The sequence below is a fragment of the Nesoenas mayeri genome (assembly GCF_963082525.1).
Source record: "Nesoenas mayeri genome assembly, chromosome: Z".
Taxonomy (NCBI): domain Eukaryota; kingdom Metazoa; phylum Chordata; class Aves; order Columbiformes; family Columbidae; genus Nesoenas; species Nesoenas mayeri.
In genome coordinates, this window is record NC_137542.1 from 25,565,681 (window position 1) to 25,580,438 (window position 14,758).

General features: G+C 40.3%; 1 protein-coding gene across 1 annotated transcript in view; it reads left to right on the top strand.

The window, feature by feature from the left end:
• The window catches only part of NTRK2 (neurotrophic receptor tyrosine kinase 2), a gene marked incomplete at its 3' end in the record, with an annotated part of 173,792 nt that overhangs the window by 36,445 nt on the left and 122,589 nt on the right, over positions 1-14,758 (top strand). The window lies entirely within an intron of this gene.

The following is a 14,758-nucleotide window of genomic DNA, read 5'->3' on the forward strand; positions in this document are numbered from 1 at the left end:
TGGAAATGAGGAGAGCTGAAAATCATAGTTGCCAGGGCTCTACCTTGATGTGGGCTGAGGCTCAGAGGAATAGCACAGCTCCTACATTAAGCTAGTGACAGATTGCTCTCCAAGTTTTTATTTTGCAGAGTTCAGAGTTTCTCTTTTAGTTTCTTATGTGCAAATGGTGAACACTTACCTGCTTTTACATGAACTTTTTTCCCATATGCAGGTCATGCTGTTTTGGAAATGCATTAGTTTGTGAGGGCAAATTGTGGTTTAGCCCATGGAGAATTTTAGAGATAAGTGAGACTACACATAGGATGAAATGATGAAGAGAGGAATGGGACATGGGAAAGGAGGTGGGTCGTGGATAATTAAATATTTACCTGTAATCAGAGTGTGATCAGGCACAAAGAGGTTGGAAGAAGTATTCAGATGTGGGGACCGAATGGGAACAAAGAAAGAGAGCAGATAATAGAAAAGCTGGCCTATGCTTTTTATTTATTTATGTGTTTACTAGTGGCCCCAGTTCTCCAATGCTTTAAGCACCATTTACTACAAAGTATATGTGGGCTTGGTTGTGATCACCATTTGAGGAAATGTTGGAGCTAGATGATGCTAGAAAACTACATGTTAAAAAACAAGGAGTTCTTGGAAACAGAGATGGGAACATGAATAGTAGATAAATAGAAGGTATTCTGGGTGGAGATGGGGTCCATTGTATGAACTCTAGCTAAGAAAAAGGCTAATATGGAAGGGGCTGCCAGCAGAGGTGCTGATAGAAGTTGTTCCTGGAGGCTGGTGTGGCTTGGAGTGACTCACCACAGAACAGCTGGGGCTGGCAGGCACCCTGAGAGTGGCCAATCCGACCCTCGGCTCAAAGCAGGGTGAGGTACTGTGGTTTGCTCAGGGCTGTGATCAGCGAGAACTGAATATCTCCAGGGATGGAGACTTCACAACCTCTCTGGGAAAGATGTGCCAGTGTTTAGTCGCTCTAACAGTACAATTTTTATTTCCTTATTCTATTTCAGTTTGTGCCCGCTGCTGCTTGTCCTGTCTACAGGACACGTTGACTCACACTGCAGAGGAACAAAACAGGGGTACATAGAGGTGGCATGTGGACAGAGACAATTTCTGAGCTGTTCTGTGTTGCTTTTGAATACTGTTTTAATTATGAAGACAAGGAAATACTGAAAGGTTACTGTAGACCACATGCTATTTTCAGTACGGTGACATCTTTTTCAGGGAAATTGTTTGGCTGAGGTATGTGAGTCTCAGTTGAATAGCACAAGTGGGGATTGCAAGCATATATTGCTTAGGACTTCACTCCTTTTACAATACCTGTCAGATTTAATGTGAGTTTTCTTCCATTTGTGTTCCTCAGCTTTCAAAAACCGATGTAGGATTCATCCTCTGATTGAGTTGCATTAATTTCTGCTAATGGCTCTGAAGTTTGAACCTTTTTTTTTAATTTTTCTTTTTTTTCCTGAGTTTGGGAGAAACCCTGTGCTTGTCCTGAGTAGCAGATAATACAATGACTCTGCTTTATAAAGTTCTGTTTTTAAATACCTGGCCATCTTAGCTACTTATCAATTCTCTTAGCAGATGCTAAGGGCTTAGTACAGTTGGAGTGCCCTTTTTCATTTAATTCCTGTAAAAGCATTCAGTATTGAATTTTGCACAACAGGGGAAGATTGACCCTGGGCTCAGAGCCTGGCTGGGGCAGAAAACTGTGCCAGAGCCCTCCTCACAGCTGTTGTCATTCTGCTTCCTGCAGTGAAGCTGTATCTTTTAAAGCAGCATGCACAGAAACACAAAAAGCGGAGACTCATGTAAGTTTGTTTTAGGCAAATGTGTGCATCTAAAAAAGGCTCACAAACAAACTGCTCAAAAATTTAATATAATTTTTAAAGTTTTCTGATGCTTATTTGAACTTTCCCCAAATCTGGCAAACTGTTTGTTCGTTCTTGTTTGATTTTGCAAAAACATACAGGAGTAGCCTTTTATCAACAGCTTCTTTTAACGTATCTGAAGATGCCTTTGTTTTGTTTGTGCACTCTCATGGCATTATACTCTTTGGATATGAATATTTGGAAAAAAGCATCAAGAATAGATTTTTTTTCCAGGTTCATGGTGTTTCTTCTTTCAGAATGAACAAGAAGAACTGTAAAGCCATTGTTGTAGTAATGCCGTTGCTGCTTAGGAAGAAATGAGGAAGTACAAAAGTTCACAGGAATTAAGAAAAATTAAGACAACAAGTAGCCAAGCTGCTTGAGTATCTAGTAAAAAGAACACTTTAAGTTTTATTTCAATTCTGGGCAAAGGTTCAAAAAAATATTGTTTTATTCAAGTTGAATGGGTCCTTTTCATATCTCTTTTTCACACACCCGCCCTGATGCGTGTTTATCACCTCCCAGGATATCTATAACCTGGGAGCTGCTTTGTATATAAGCTATTGACGCAGCCCCACCACTGCAGTCTGTGTATTCCCCAAGGTGTTTTCTTTACGGGTAGCTGAACACACCTTTTCCGAGTGACTCATAGTTGTTCTCTTCCTGGAGATCCTGTACCTCCCCAGTGCTTCCTCACAAGTGCAATATAGGTGTGCCTCTCTGCCTCACAGTGACCACTGTTTTAGGCTGTCACATTTATTTACTCAACAGTCCTCAGCCTGGATGATAATCCAGTGTAAGGATCGAAATAATGTGTTATAAGTAATGCCTTTTATTCCCATAAATGAGTGATGAGGTGAAATGGGAATGGTCTTCCCTGTTTCAAAGTTTTTGTACTGTTCTCAAAGCCTGTTTTCTCCTAATACCTGTGTAAAAATCAGAATTGTGTTTTTAAACACAAGTCTCTCATTCTTTTTTTTGTGCTCTGCCCTGTTTTGACCTATTTAACACTGTTCACTTTGCCAGTGCCAGAAACCAGGAAGAAATGATGGCACTTCCAGTATGGCATTGAGAAACAAGATTTAGCAAAATGAGATCAGTCTTATTTCTTTGAGGTTTTCTTAAGAAAATTAAGGCAGGGTTGAGAATCATTCTGGTTTGTTGTGTTTGACTTTTTGGAGCTTTCTAAAAAAGGCAGTGGGGTGGGACCAATGTAACAGGTTCCTTTATGGTGAAGTAAACCAGACAGACTGTTTAGTAACTATTATTTATTCTAGGCCAGTTTTATTTGTACTGTTAAAGGTTAATGCCACTGCTTCTTCAACTGCCTGGTGTAGCTGAATGCCCAGGAGAACCATGTGGAGTAATGCAAATGTGCAAGAAGTATTCAGAAAAGGTCTTTCGTGTGGCCCTGAGAGATGACAAAGTATTTAACGTGAAGCTTCACTTCTTCCTGGCAGTTTGGCCAGCCAGTCTGACTGTGGTTCTTGATCTTCTACAAGCCCCATTCCTTCTTGCCCTCTCTGAGCACTGATTGTGCAGCAATACAGAGCTGGCACATCTGAGGACTCAGACCTTTTCCCTCAGATCTCTTTTGGATTTTAAATGAATCATCCTCATGGAGTAACAGGAGGGAAGAAGATAGCCTATGGTCGTGGCACAATCTCTGCGCTGCCACAGCTCCCCCACAGAGTACACAGAAGTGTCCGCAGCTGTAGGAGTTAATTCATAACCTTTGTGAAGAATGCCTGTGATCACGGGTTTGCCTCTACTTTCAACGGGGCCAGCCTCACCAAGCAGACCTGCCATATATGGCCTTGTAAAGTAGGAGAAACTTTGACTTTGGATCTGGTCAGAAGAGGTTGTGAGTAATTCAAACTTGGAGAGAAACACTCCTTAAAAATCAGTGAATTCAGTTACAAAACCCTTTGTTTCACCTGAGAGCGCTCAGGCACAGGGACTGGTGGCCACAACTGAAATTTTTGTGATCAGAGGGCCTCCCAAGTAGTGTTTGTGGCCTAATCTGTCTGTGCTTGTGCCCTTTCAAAAGGTTGCATTTCTGTGATTTCTAGGAATAGGCAGCAGCAGAAATGTACCTCACAGAAGTATTTCTTTTTCCACAATAGTATCTGAAGCAGAATTTCTTGACATCCCTTAAATTTTTGGAGAGGACCATTGCGGTGTTTCCTCTGACACCCTGCACCATTTTCTGTCCTTTCCCTGTGGCATGTGGGGCTGTGTACTAAGAGCAGCCCATGTTTTTGGTCTTCAGGTGGGTCTGATGCAGTTCCTCATTTGTTGAATGTGTCTCACATTTGAGCTGCTTGAGGGCCAAGTCAAAATGAGCAGTCAAATTCTGTGTTTGTGGCTATGACCAGCTAAATATTTCAGCCCATGGTCATCTTCTTGGAGGTATCTTTTGAGCTCTCACCACCCTCAGTCACTTCAGAGAGCAGTAGATAGCCTCTCCTGCTAAATTTCTCTTTTTCTTTGCTTCTGAGTGCCAGCTTGCCAGCTAGGCAAGTATTTTAGCTGATTCTGATGGTACCTGAAGCTTGTGCATTGCGTCTACTCTTGTGATGGCCACTCCCTGTGTGCTCCAGGCAAACATTAACGCAGGGTATTTTGCTGCCATCAGAAGAAGTCATGCAACCTGCCAGTGGCACAGTAAACCCCAGGTGCCCTGTGGGTGCAGGTTGTGCACCCGGTGAATGGCACAGGGCCTGTTCCCAGCCCAGAGGCTGTGAGTTTGAGTGATACAGCTATTAAGCGTGAAGGCATCACCTTTGGCATGTTAAATCTTTGGGCTACAAAAGCGTTCTGGATAAGCGTGACTAGGCGCTTGCTCTGTGCTTACATGATCCCTCAGGCAGATACTTTTTGCCCCTGTCAGAGGCAGGGCAATAGATGTTCATATGGTTGGACTGGCATAGTTATCCTTGCATTCTATGCCTGCTGCACACAGGAAGGCTGACAAGGGAGGGAAAGCTTCCTTCTCTCTGTCTCCTAAGCACTCTGTTGCTTTGGTAAAGAAGAGTATAAAATAACTACACATGGCTTTATTTTATCAAAGTAATAGTTTGGAATTTCTTATAGTTGATTTAGGGTGCAATTCACCAATCCGCTAGATCATCTAGCATAAGTGCAGAGGAACCAAAGGAAACATTGCTCCTTTTGCTCACTGGAAAAGCAGCCTATACCTGGTTCTTGCACATGACATTTACTACAGACCATGTGGCAGGCACAAGTGGAGCATGATAACAGACCAACAGAGGAACAGAGGAGTGCTTATGCTTTCAGACTGCTGGACCATACTATGCTAAGGCCATGGAGTAACTTGAACAGTTTGAACCCCTGCGTTTCCCTTTGGCGCAGCTGAATGGTTTCTGGGCTGAGGTCAGAGCCTGTGTGTTCCTGCAGGGACTTGGAAGCATTTGTCCAGTTGCACATTTCAGGCCCAAATGTGCCAAATTTGAATAGCAAGAGAAGGATGCAGCTGTCTTACTCCACCTTCCTATAGCTTCCTTCTATGGCAGCAATTCCGCGCAGTGCTGGTGTTGCCTGCGGCAGTTCTGGGCTGACAGTTGTACCCTTGTGGTGCCAAAGGGAGACGAATTCCTACCTTGTGTTTGCAGTCTTTATGCAGTTGGCTGTGACTCACATGTGTACTTTGAAAAATCTTCATGCCACAACAGACATTCATGATTAATCACAATGACATTGTCTAGCATTTAAGTGCTTAGGTACTGCAGTGATGGTAACTTTTGGAAAACTTGACTTGCTCTCAGCAGCCAGGGCAACATTTTTGCTATGTACAAGCTATGCTTCTACAAACAGGTGTTGTGATTGCATAAAGCATAAAGCTGAGCACTGTTCTCACTGACCACTACCTGTACAAAAAGGATGTTCATGTGCACTGTTGTGTACACTAGCTGCCTTGTAACAGTGACCTCTTTGCCACTGAACTCCTCTACTTTGTGCACACTATATTTATTATTGTCATTTATTACTTACCTTTTTAAGTGCAAGGCATAGAGCTTCTGAGAGTTGCCCAGTGCCTCTTCCAGCTGTCCCAGCTCCCATGTTTACTTCAGTTTTGATTAGATCTTCAGAGTTAGCTTGTCTTTTACCAACTCATTCTATTGCAGTTAACTACTGATAACCTTTCTCCACTGTTGCAATCATGAAAATGCATCCAGGACTGTAAGAAATGCTGTGGAAATTCTTTAATGGAAATGTTTTCTTTCAGTTCAATAATTTGGTCACCAGTTTGTTTTGCTTCAGAATCAAACAAACTAACCTTAGCTGTGGTGGAGACTTCAGAATTCAGTGTTTATTACTGTTACCTAGTCAAAGAGCTGTCTTAATGTTTAAAACCTTGCTAAGTGAGGGGATTTTGGAAGGGGAAGAAGGAAATGGGCTGCATGGAATGGATCCACTGGTATCTAAGGATGTTGGTATGCTGATGGCATCCTTCATGAAAAAAAAAAAAAAGGCCAGTGAGCCTGCCTCTCTTTTACACAATGGCCCCTTTATACTACCCTGCCAGTAAATTAGTATAGATGGGAGTTGGACTCATTTAGATTGGTAGGGGCTAGCATTTCTTTGGGGGGAGAAAAGTGGAGCAGGCAGAGGTCCTGCGGTTGGCTGTGTCAGCTTCCATGTACATCTAGGAAAGTGTCTTTTCAGTAACATGGGAAACTAAATCCTCCCAGAGAATAGGTGGAACCTAATCTTGACCTTTAGCTCTTCAATTAACCTTGGCACTGTAGCACACTGAGCTCTGGATGAGGGAGGCATATTAGAGTGGTTCTGAAATAGCTTCTTAAATAGAAGATGAAATACCAGTGTTTTACTGGAATACTGCTTCCAGCCAACATGACAGGACTTAAAGAAAAGGTAACAGAAAAGAACCTCAGTTAATATGGTCTCTACTGAACCTGCTCTGGACAAGATACTGACTAGGACCAATTCTCCTAGGTGAGTCGTAGCTACAAAAAGAGAGAAGAGAGAGTGCCCTTAACCACACTTTGGATATACCTGACTGCATTGGCTGGTATGTGTGGAAAGCACAAAAAGTACAGCAAAAAGTATTTTGCTGATGCCAGTAGGAAAACTCAATGTGTCTAGTGGTAGGTATGAACACAGGTTGTAGCCTGAAATGGTGAATGCTTTTTGTACAGACTGAGAGGTTCATGTGCATTCATGTTTATGTATGCTTACACATTCCTGTTTACTCTGTAGCTTGTCAGCTATAGACAGATAATTATCTTCCTAAATGGGATTCAGAATAGTTTTCTGCTTTGTTTAACAGAACTTTATGGTGTTTGAATATTTTTATTTGTCCAGTATAGTCATAGTTTAGTTACTTAAAAACCAAATATGTCACTTTTTTAAATACTTCATGGCTTCACTGCTTATGATTCACCTTTTGAAATATGATTGTAGCTCTGACACATTGCTGTTGTACAATTTCACTAAGAGTTGCTAATCATGCAAAATAGGTCTAAAATTTTAAAGGTTGAAAAATAAGAAAAGTGAATTTTGCATGATTCCTGCAGCCATACTTCCTTTTCTGTAGAACAGTGTTTTATAGTTCTCTGTGTAGATTTTTGTTTGCCTTCAGGAGTAGTACAGGTGGTTGGAGAGTCCTTGTACTAGCAGCAACTTGTGAATAAAATCTGTGAAGAAAATTACATTGCCTTTTTTACTTTCCTGTGTAACTTCATCTAGGTGTCCCTGCTCCGGCAGGGGGATTGGACTAGATGATCTTTTGAGGTCCCTTTCAATCCCAAACATTCTGTGTGATTCTTTGTGATTCTGAGCCTGACTATAAGGAATTGTTTTGTAAAGAAGTGCAGTGTGTGGCAGTTTGGACTGAACAAACTGGCTCTGAACCATGGGTCATGCAAAACTTTTAGCACAGAGGGTGAATGATATTTAAGGGTAATAGGAAATATAGCCATAGGTCAAGACTACACTGAGCAAGGTGTTGGATGCAGACTAGAGAGATGGTAGCCAGAGGGCTGATAGTCCAAGAACAAGGCCAGGTGAACCTCTTGCAGTTCATTCAGTGAGCTCAATGAGAAATACAGGTAATAGTTTGAGAGACAGATGGGATTATGGTGTTTTGGGTTTAGTTTTGTTTTTTGAAAGGCAAGATCAAAACCTGCCTTTGTTGTGGCAAAAGTTGGGCTAAGTGATGAGTGACAGAGAAAAATGAGGGAGGGGTGAAAAAAGAGATAAGGGAAATGAGGAGGCAAAAATATTCAGGTCCAAGTGGGAAGACTAAAAGAGGTGAGCAGGTAGGGAGTTTCTTAAACTGTGATGGGGTAAAAGGAAAAGGTTGTAGTACAGTTAAGGGAAACATTATCATGTAACTGAGGGAAAGCAAGCCAAAGAAGGCAAAAATCATACCCTTTTCCAATTTTGTACTGGATTGATTATATTCTGAGTAGAAAGAGAAGAGCAGGAATGGTTTAAGACAAAAGCCCAAAGTTCTGGAGAAATTCCTAGGATTGAAGATGCAATATTTAATTATGATGAGGAAGGTGGGACCAACTTCTGCCAGTTAGAAGGAGGACAGGAACAGGAGTGGTGGGATTTCTTGTCTGGTTGGGGGAGATCTCAACCTGGCTTTGAAAGAGTGGCCCCCAATGTCGTGAAGGGGAGCAAAAAAATCAGTGGGAAAGTGGACGAAGAAAGGATTTAATTGGTAACCCTATCCGATGAAAGCAAGAGAAGAGGCAGTGAGGGGGGAGGGTTGAGAGCTCCGGGGAGTATCAGCTCTGACAACTCTGATGAAGTAAGAGAAAGGCCAGCAGAAGTGTCACAGAACGACTGTGTAAGAGTCTGTTCTTGGTCAGGCCAGTATTGGGAATTCAGACCTTTACAGGTACCTTGCAAAGGTTGCCATACCCAGTCCAGTCATCATAACTGGGGCCAGGAGCTGCTATGAGCTCTGTAGCAGGAGAGTGAAAGCTTGGGAAGCTGTTTTTTCTCTCTATTCTAACTGTTGCCAATCTGAAATCAAGCTCTTGCTGTCAGTGGAACTGTATGGTTGTGAGGCTGGTTTGTTAGTGCGAAATTTGATATCAGAAGGTGTGTATGTTTCAAAATAGTATTGTGAGACCAGAGGAAGAAATCTGTGAAATGTCCTGTTCCTTAGCAGTGTCCTGCAGTCACCTGTCTTTTGCAGTGCCTCTCACTGAGTCTGCATAGTCATGAATTCCAGCTCACATTTTAAAGAAAACAAAATGAAAAAGGGAAAATGAAAGTATTTAAACTTCACCTTTGGATGAACCAAGGCCAGACCAGTGAGACTGAAAATAAGACAAGCCCAAGATATGTGCTGTTGGTGCCACGACCACTGCAGGATCAAAAAGACAGGAAGATGAGACAGGTTATTTTGCAGAGGTCTGTACAGTGGCACTCAGCCTGGCCCTTAGCCAGGACACATCTGTTGGCAAGGGTTTACTTGACCTGACCTGTGCTTTCACATGTGGTCACAAGATTGAATGTGAACACATCAAAGAAGACAGTAACAAATGCAAGCAGCAAGCAGACTATGGGTGTTTCAAGGAATATTCTTTTGCACATTGCATGTGCAAGAAGTGCAATTAAAATTGTGAATGCAAAAAAGAAGAGGCCTCTCCCACTCACCACATGCAAATAATTGTGTACACAGAAGCAGCTGATTAGTACTGTGGATCAGCTCTGCTCAATCAGAAGGATAGATGGCTGTGTCTTGGAGGTGGGTGCTGCAGGGTTCAGCCAGCAGTGAGAGCAAATCTCTTTGCGCTGGCCTGGCTACTGCATCCTGCTACTTTTTCAGCACCAGAAACACCACTGTTGGAAACAGGAGCTACTAGTCAGGCTAGAGTAAGCACTGTAATAGGCTTCACAGATATTACATTTGTAAGGTGCTTGGAATAGGAGAATTTTGCCCTTGGCCTGTAAATTACAGGCTTATGCATAGGATTGTATGCAACTCATTTTTTAAAAAATCATTACAAGTCATCTCAGAGGTTAGGTAGCTCTCACAGTTATAGCCAAGACTGTAAACTTTTTTTACAGAGGAATATTCCTCTGCTTTTTATTCTGCCTTGGTTTAGTAGGTTTATTGAAGAGCCATAGGACTGAACACAACTACATAACCAAAAGAGGTAAGGTTTGTAACTCTTTGAAATGTAAAGGGAAAAAGATACTAATGATGCTCTTCTGATTTGGAATATATTTTTTCTGTTTTTATCAGGAAAAATTAATTCCTTGGATATGACATTTAGATATTGTCCAGTTCATGGTACTGAAACACCGTATTGTTCATTACCAGTATCTTAAGGAACAGACAGTGGTAGAGTGAAAATGTAAACTGCACCATAACATTATGAATGATTCTTCTCTTTCTATATAGTACCATGTAATTCCTGATGTAAAGCTGTCCATAAGCAGATTCTTGCTAAACTTACTGTGTAGGCATACTGCAGTTTTGGACTAACAGTGAAGATGCATTGATTTCTGGCTTTGTTATAGTGTAAGTTTGGACATTGTCCTTCACATGTATTCTGACACTGTAATCCACAGCTTGTTTCTTTCTGTCTTACTTGGGTGTCCCTATCAAGGCTAGCTTGCTTGTTTCTTACCTATGATCTTCTAATCTTTTTTGAATGTTTTTTCGCTAGCATATAAAAATGAAATATCTGTGGTGAGCAGAACTGTTGTATTGTTTAAGGCAACAGAGATAATCTTCTGAGTGTGGTTTTGCAGTATAGAATTTTTAATTACCTATATGCTTCATGTAAGATAATGTTTAGCATTTTATTTTATGAGATTAGTTCAGTAATCATTAAGTATAGAAGCAGCACTGGTTTTCTACCTCAATTTAATTCTAGTACTAGTAAATCTCTCCTTTGTCGATGCTACCATATTGTCCTTGAAACGGAGGATATTTCTAAGGAAGAATTCCAATATCTAGACAGTCAAAATTAAACAGGCAATTAGTCGGAAACCAGTGACATGGGTATTTTGAAAGTGGCCAGCTTCTTACATATGTAAACTCAGTGACTTTGAGAGCGCTGAACATTCCTCTGTGCAGATACAGCCTATAGACTTCTGCCAATGCACTGCTGTGTGGCAGTGGGGACAGAAGTTGTTGCATTCATTCCTTCCTGTGCTGGATAGTAAACAGAACAATCTTTTCATATTTGCACCTTGTTGGTATGCCTTTCTTTGTTGAGCCGCACGTCTCTGAGAGGAAATGTCTACAGTCAATGTTCGTTTGGGTGTTTGATGGTTTTCTTCAAGTTCTCTTGGTTTGATAATATTTTTTAAAAAATCTTGACTTAATAGTTTTCCAATATTTTAACATAGTTGATTTGTTTAATAAAGGCATTTTGAAATCAGAAAAGCAGTTTTATAACCTAAATTATTACTTCTCTGTAATAAATTAATAGTTGGAGAATGATGTGCAGTAGGATTGCTAGATGAGCCAAGACCAAAGGAGGAGGCTCTATTTGTGTTGCAGTAAGCAGCACAGTAGCTGGACCTACCCAGAGAAAAGCTATTGGGGACAATTTATAGGAAAAGAGACTTTAGAAGAAACAACTAAAGAATGTACTGAAGAGGGAAAACTCACTAAGAAGGAGGGTGTAGTGAAATGTAAGATAAATGTGGAGAAAATTGCCATACACCTTCCTATGAATCATCTGATGTTTAGCTTTTTGTTCTCCATTTACGCTTCTGTATTGCTTTAGTCCTATCAATACTAAACAGCGGTTGTTTGGATTTTTCCTGCCACACAAATTATATCTTTTCTCATAATTTTATTTCATTTAATTTGATGAAGAGCTTTTAAAAAAAAAAAAAAAAAAAAAGAAAATAAAAGACCTTCTCCTTTTTCAAGGCCAAATAGGTAGTCCTGATAGAAAGTATGCCCAAAGACCTTTCAGTCCTAAGAAGGATCTGAAGACTGGAAAATCATATTCTGCATCAATGGGTACTAATGAAAGCCTAGGTAGTGCCAGAGGCATTCAACAGTATCTTTTAGGTTCTCACAGTACTTAACATAATATGTATAAACACACACGTGTATATATTTAGAAATATGTATAACATATGTTGTTATGTATTACATAGTCTAAAGTGCACAAAAAACAGCACTTTTGTGTTGTTGACTAGAGGTACTTCATGTTGTCTTGAACGAATTTGCAGTTTCTTTTTGTTAGTAGTTTGTAAATGTGCTGTTTTTGAGGAAACCTGAAGAAAGATCCACTTGGATATGTAAAAAGCTGAAGTGAGGAACGTGCTGTGGAAGCTCATTAATGATTCAGGATGGTTGGTTTCAGTTTCCCTCCTTCCTTTCACAAGGCAAAATCTGATCAATACTTTTCTTTCAAGGTCACAAGTGGTACTAGGTCCCTGTCCTTCTCACAACCCTTCCACAACCATATGAGCGCTTTGGAGGATTTAATTATTAGTTTAATCAAGCTTGTAATCAATTACTCTTAGCATAGGCTGGCTCGGACAGAAAGCCGTATTGTTACAGGGCTGCTGTGCTTGTGAGTGGCTTCATGTCATCCCTTCCTATCCCCATTAATTCTTAGGTTGCATATGGAAAGCTGTGAAACAGTGGTATAGCTTATCTCAGATATTCGATTTCAGAGTTTTTGTGAAATAGAATTGAGTCTGAGAAAATTAATTTTCAGTCTTTGTGGGGGAAGGGGTGTTGGCCACAGCATGGCTGATGATTCTTACTGTGTTTTGACAATTTGTTTTCCAGAACTGTATGTGAAAGGTGTATTTTAAACAATATTAATAGTTTTTAATGTACTTTTTTGGTACGTATTTTGGTACTTCCCCCTCCCCGGCTTTATTTAGAATTTTGTTCAGTGTAGACTAAGGAAACTTTTTACATACTCAATAACTAACCTCACTTCCTGAAGTTAAATTGTAAATTCTAAGGGGAGTACCAGATTCTGTATTTTAATTGCAGGAAAGGAAACAATGTTCCTCTAATGAGGGTGGAAACCTTTGTCCCTGTAAAATAGCTTTCCTGTTTTGAGAAATATCATGAGCAGTCACTCACAAATACAGAAGAATATATTAATATATTTGTATCTTCTGTTTGTAATCCTAGTAGAGTACTCTCTCAGCCAATCATCTTCTTTCTAAACAGGCTGCTAAAGTACAGGTTTGATGCTTTGTCAAGAGACAAGCAAGACTGTGTATCCTTACCTACATGCTTCAGTTTTCACATAGACATCATTGTGCTGAACAGGGTCTGTGTTTTGAAATTTAAATTCTGTGTCTTAGAGGTTATGTTTGAGATCTATTAACTTGAGTAGAATAAGCTGGATGTATTCGTAGGAGCTGAATTAGTCCAGTGTAATTTTTATGTTGGCTGAAAATAACAAATAAAATTTAGGGCATCATGTCTGCCTTCTGCTTTTTAGGAAAATCCGGACAAGATAAAGGTCTATCATGAAGTCATGATAGAATCTAGAGTTATCATCATAATTTCAGGAGCCAGCTCCTGGAGGTCAGCTTTATTGTAGAATATTATGAGCACAATTAATCATGCTTTTGGAACACAATGGATCCGAATTTGCTGTGGATCATAATCCCTAATCAGTCAAAGAATGTCCACAGTTCACTTTGCCTATTCTACTGACATCATATTTAGTATGGCTCAAATCCATTTTATATATATTCTGTCTATTTTATGCTATTCATAAAATGCTAGTAATAGAAAATCTATTTCTGGGTTTTTTTGGTTTGGTTTGTTTTGTTTTTGTGTGTGTGAGACTAGTACCTTAATGTTAAACCATGGTTTTCCAAGGAAAAAGCTGTTTGATGACTTACATGAAATAATTTAGGGGGAATTTCTATACACATATGTAAATGTGCAGCTACACAAATTTTAAAGCAGTATAATTTAAGTAGATTATATAAGTTGAGCCCTGCCATTTGGCTGGGCTTTGCTTTTATATGTTTTTTTCTTTTTAGACATTTGTCCCTACATCGAATTCATGAGTGTCCAGGTCTGCTGACCATAGATCCACTACTTTTGCATGCAAAGTTATTTTTTTCATGTTGCAAAGAATACTTAGCACTGATACCTGAAAACTCAAGACAGACATTCTTGAATTTGCAAATCTTTTGTTTATGTTTTTTGGGATGCCTCATGCTGACCTACCTTGGGCTCGAATAGGAGGAGATGTGGAAACCTGTTGTTTTACTACATTGATGCCTCCTGCCTTACAGGAAGCAGGGAGGGAACAGCAGTGTCTGTTGCACAACAGAGGGCAACCTGCAAACTCTTTAGGCAGTGCAAGTTGCCTAGAGGTTGATGTCATTACTGGGAGTAAGGAGTAGGACCAGGTGCTGAACAAGCTATTTTGATGTTAGGTCTTCTGAGGATTCTTGAATGCAGCGAATTTCTGTCTTGCCTGCTAATGCATCAGGGTTTTGACTGTATATGATCCCCAACAAAAGCAAAAGCCCTGGACAAAAACCATAAGACCTGAGCAAAAAAGTGCTCCATGCAGTATGACTAAGCAATGACCCTTGACTTCAGTGGGGGCTATCTGTACATTAAATTTGTATTTGCAGGCCAGGAATATACGCCAAGAAGAATTTGGCCAGTGACTGAAGAATATCTCTTCACTGCTTATCATAAAGCATGATATTACAATTTTTTCATAAATATTTTAAGCACTGCATATTTGTCTCTAAAACACATTTACGAGCTGCGTCTGGTAGGGTCCAGTCCAAAAAAATCAGTTAATAGTGACAGCCCTCCTCATGGTATTGTTAACTCTGAGAAATGTGAACTGGGAACAGTCTAGAAGTATCACAATGGGTATTTTCTCTCCTGCAGAGTAGAA